The sequence below is a fragment of the Tupaia chinensis genome, unplaced genomic scaffold (genome assembly GCF_000334495.1).
Source record: "Tupaia chinensis unplaced genomic scaffold, TupChi_1.0 Scaffold149922_1, whole genome shotgun sequence".
NCBI classification, from domain to species: Eukaryota; Metazoa; Chordata; class Mammalia; order Scandentia; family Tupaiidae; genus Tupaia; species Tupaia belangeri.
The window spans coordinates 763,693-768,118 of record NW_006209766.1 but is presented as its reverse complement, the minus strand read 5'-3'; positions in this window follow the sequence as shown (position 1 = coordinate 768,118).

Sequence of the window (4,426 nt, the reverse complement as noted above, 5' to 3'; positions counted from 1 at the left end):
CCAGCTGGGCCCTGATCTGCAGGCTCCCTCCTACCTACGGTGACTGAGCAGAACCCCTTCACCTCCCACCACCTGAATGGTGTGGCCTCCTGTCCTCACCCCAGAACACCCCCAGCATGTGGAGACACATACTTCTTGGGAAGCCAGAGAGCCCCTAGGGGATCAGTGTTCAAGCTAGATCAGCAGAGTGGGGCTGAGAGTGGGGGGCTCAGGACGCCCTCCAAGATGCCCCAGTCCCAGCTCTGCCCATCCGAAACCACACCTGGGGCAGTCAGGCAGCCCCGTAGGCCGTGCCACCCCACAGCCGCTTCCTCTCCGTTTGTAATAAAGTGCTTGTTCCTGGGACACATGGGACACCACTGTGGGAATCCCGGGAGAGTATGGATGACAATGAAGGAGGATTTGTTATTATTTCACTAGGTTTGTTTAATTCTTTGTTTTTATTTGTATTAAAAAATGATATGTACTACATATGTATGTATACCGACTCTTCCACTAGCACATGGAAGCCACAGTTTCATAGATATTACTGTTAAAAGGCTAAGGTAGAATGAAAAAGACAAAAAGGCCGAGAAAGGGAAAGACGTGGTTGAAATAAAATAATAGCACAAGAAATCCAGTGGCACTTGTTCACGGTCTGTTTCCCGCAGGCTCCGTAAGGCCAGAGAGTTTTGTTTGCTTTGTCCCTTGGTGTGTCCCTAGGGCCCAGAACAATCCCTGGCACTTACATAACAGGTGCATGAGGAATACTGGTTGAATGAACAGCCAAAAGTAAGAGAGCCACCTTTAAAGGTCTGAAATTGGGGACATTCTAAAGTAATGAGTGAACTTCGAAAAGTTCGTGGAGGATTAGTAAGTGGTGTGGAGGTTACGGTGCTAGACTCCTTTCTTTAAAAAAAAAAAAAAATTATTTTTATTTAACTTTATTTATTTATTTAAATTTGACCAGAGAGGGACAGATAGAAAGAGAGAGAGAGAAAGTGAGAAAAAAAAGCCACCAGGTCCAGAACTCAAACTGGGGTCAGCCATGTGGGAGTCCAGTGCCCTTAATCCTACGCCACCTGCTGACCCCAAGGCACTGGACTCCTACATAGTCAACCATGGACTGAGTCCTCAAACTGGCAGTTGGAAAATCAAGCTGAGCACGTGTGCATGCATGCCCCAAAAACCCCGAGAGGAGAATAGAGAAGGGATTATCGTATGGCCGTCTCCACTGGGGAGTGATTTCTCACTTTCCTTCTCTGTCCCTCTCTGCCTCTCTCTGGTGAGCAATACGCCCTATGGCAAATAAATAAATAAATAAAGGTAGAAAAATTGAATTGAGATATACGTTTATTTTAGTGCAAAAAATGTTAAATCTATGCATTTTTTAAAAAAAATAACATGCACTTCCCAGGAGCTTTCTGAAGACCACCCCATTCCCCACCCACAAAGATCTCAGTCCATAGGAAATGTTCAAAAGATACTGTTGGTGGGCCAGCCCTGTGTCTAGTTGTTAAGACAGCTGGATCCCACGTGACTGACCACACAGTTCAAGTCCCGGGTCTGGTGGATTGAAACACACGCTGTGCGTGTCTGCTGTGGGCCCCAACTCTTGACAGGTTGAAGAAATGGAGACTTTTGAGTAGAGAAGCCTCCTTACTCCTGTCCATGGTCACCAAGTGGCTCCATCTAGCGGAGGAGCTGGACATGAGGAAACAGAGAGGAGCTGTCTCTCTGCTGTTTCCTGTTGAGTCACCAACTCCATGAGCTTAATACAGTGGTTGTTACTGGGGCCAGCAGGTGGCGTGGTGGTTAAGGTGCTAGACTCCTGGATGGTTGACCATGGTCCAAGTCCTGGACACAGGAGTTGAAAATCACACTGTGTGCGTGTGTGTGTGTGTGTGTGTGTGTGTGCGCGCGTGCCTAAAATCCCAAGAGGAGAATGGAGAAGGGATGGTGGCGTGGCCATCCCCCTGGAGGGTGATTTCTCACTTTCCATCTCTCTGTCTCTCTCCAGTGAGCACATATGCCCTATGGCAAAAACATAAAAGAAAATAATAATAAATAAAGTGGTTATTACTTTATACCGCTAGAATTGAAGTGGTTTGTTAGGAAGCAACGGAGCCAGAATGGCTGCTCACGTAACAGGTGCATTATTGAAAGGGTATGACTTCCCATACAGAAACTGAAAGCCATCTTCCTGCTTACACCGCTCTGAGTGGGAGCACCCACGGTAATTATTTACAAACATAAAGTTAATGGCCTTCACAATCGCTGTGTAATCACAGCGGTACTTTATGTGTGGAATAACCACTGCGGGTTCTACGCGCCTGCAGGAATGACAACGGATCAACCACATCCGGAGCTTCCACTCCCCGGCCCGTCCAGGAGGATTTCTATATTTGAAAGGGAACGTTCGGCTAGAAACACCACGCAGGAATGTCAAGCCTCGCATGTGTTCCTGATGTGGTTACGCTAATTCCATTAGACGGATCAAAGGCTTCTGAATCGGAGCGACACAGACATAACAAGAAAGTGAAAGTTTTAATATTCAGCCTTTCCGGAGCCCAGGAGAACTTCTAGCAACCTAGTGGTGGTTATTATTTTTCTAATAGCTTCGTGGCTTTTGGGGGGTGGGTGGCAAGATGGGTAAAAGCAGGAGGAGAAACTGAGGCTCGCAAACACCCGGCGATATAAGGGAACGTGGCGCATGGCTGTTGAGTGAATTACCATCTCCCCAACCTTTCCCCCTCTGAGAGAGCAGGACCCAGAATGGCCCCTGGTTTATATATCCTCAACAGACTATTGGCCCTTTCTGTTCTTTAGAGAGAGTGCAGGAGGGCAATGAAGAGAGGGAGAGATATTCATGACACCCTTTGCCCAGCCTCTCAGTCAGCTGGGATGACAGGCCCACGCTGCTGTACCTGGCATGTTCAGGTGGGCCAGAGATCTGAACCTGTGGCCTCCCATAGGCCCCCAGCCTTGTACATCCTACTGCTTGTGCCACTGCTGCTGGGCCTGCCTATTGGTTTTCTCTCTTTTTTTTTTTTTTTTTTTAAGTTTTTCCTATAGGGCGTGTGTGCTCACCAGAAAGACAGAGAGAGACAGAGACAGAAGGCGAGAAATCACCCCCCACCCCAGCCCCACCCCCAGGGAGGATGGCTGCGCCACAATCCCTTCTCCTCCATTCTCCTCTCAGGATCTTGGGCATGCACGCACACGTGCCCAGCATGAGTTTAAGCCACCGGGTCCGGGACTCGAACTGCAGTCGACTACATGGGAGTCCAGCGACATAGCCATTACACCAAATACTGGTCCCCTGCCTATTGGTTTTCAATGTCCAGATTATCACTAGATGCCATAGACTAGGACTACATCCTTTAGATCCCCCAGGGCAGGGCCATGCCCTATTCAGCCAGCCTGCTCAGATCCATTCCCCTCCCTGCCAGAGTGACTAGCCCCCTCGGGCTGTCTAAGACATGATGGTATCTATTCGGAAACCCCTGGGGGATCCTGTTCTCTCAGAGTCCCCAAACTTCATAAAACAATGCATGCTACATTTGCCAGCCAATAATTACAAAAGAAAATTACAACACCGACACCCTGCTGTAACTCAAAGCAACGGGTGAGTCGAGTCTCGAAATATATCCCAGATTTCATGGGTAGGAGTGCACAGCCACAGGCAGATCTCTGGGAAAATTGCATGGAGGGTCTGCAAATGAAATGTATGGTTGGAGGGACTTCTAACCCTCAGAGCAGTTGGGATCCACCTGGCTAAGGGCGTGGGGATCAGAGACTAAGGCTGGGAGCATTTTCCAAACAGAGAGTTTGTTAGTTATTCAAAGGTGCTTTCCTGAGTCTATTTACAGTTGCTGGGGAGCTTGCGGTTGATGGGAGATGCAGTATAGTTTTATCATTTAAAGTCATGAGAAACAGGCATCCAGTGAGCATTTTTTTCCGTAGCAACAGCGGTCAACACCAGGCAGGAAATGCCGTTTCTCTTAGCATAGAGGCAGCAGTGCCCCCTGGTGGCCATCGAGGCTGCCATGAAGACACCTAGATGCTTTAGAAAAGAATGTGTTGGGTGGAAGGGCCTCCCAAAAACTGGGACTCAACCTCCAGTCTAGAAGGAGGAAGATGTGGGGGCCTCATACTGTGTTCTCCAGGCCTGACATCTTCGTCTCTATTCTATAAGACCCTGTTGTCTGTGTTGGCTCAAGATAGATGTCTTTTTTCACTCACTGGGCATCTATGTCTGCTTTTGCTGGAAACAGCACTCCATTTTTTGGGGTAGGACTCCTCCATATTTAGGTCTAGCTTCCCACCTTCATCGTATGCATCAGGGGAAGTGATTTGATGAGGAATGAGCACATGACCCAAATCTGTCCAGTGAGAGTTGGACCTGAGACTTTGTGCTGGAGCCTTTGGGAAAGCTCATTTTCCA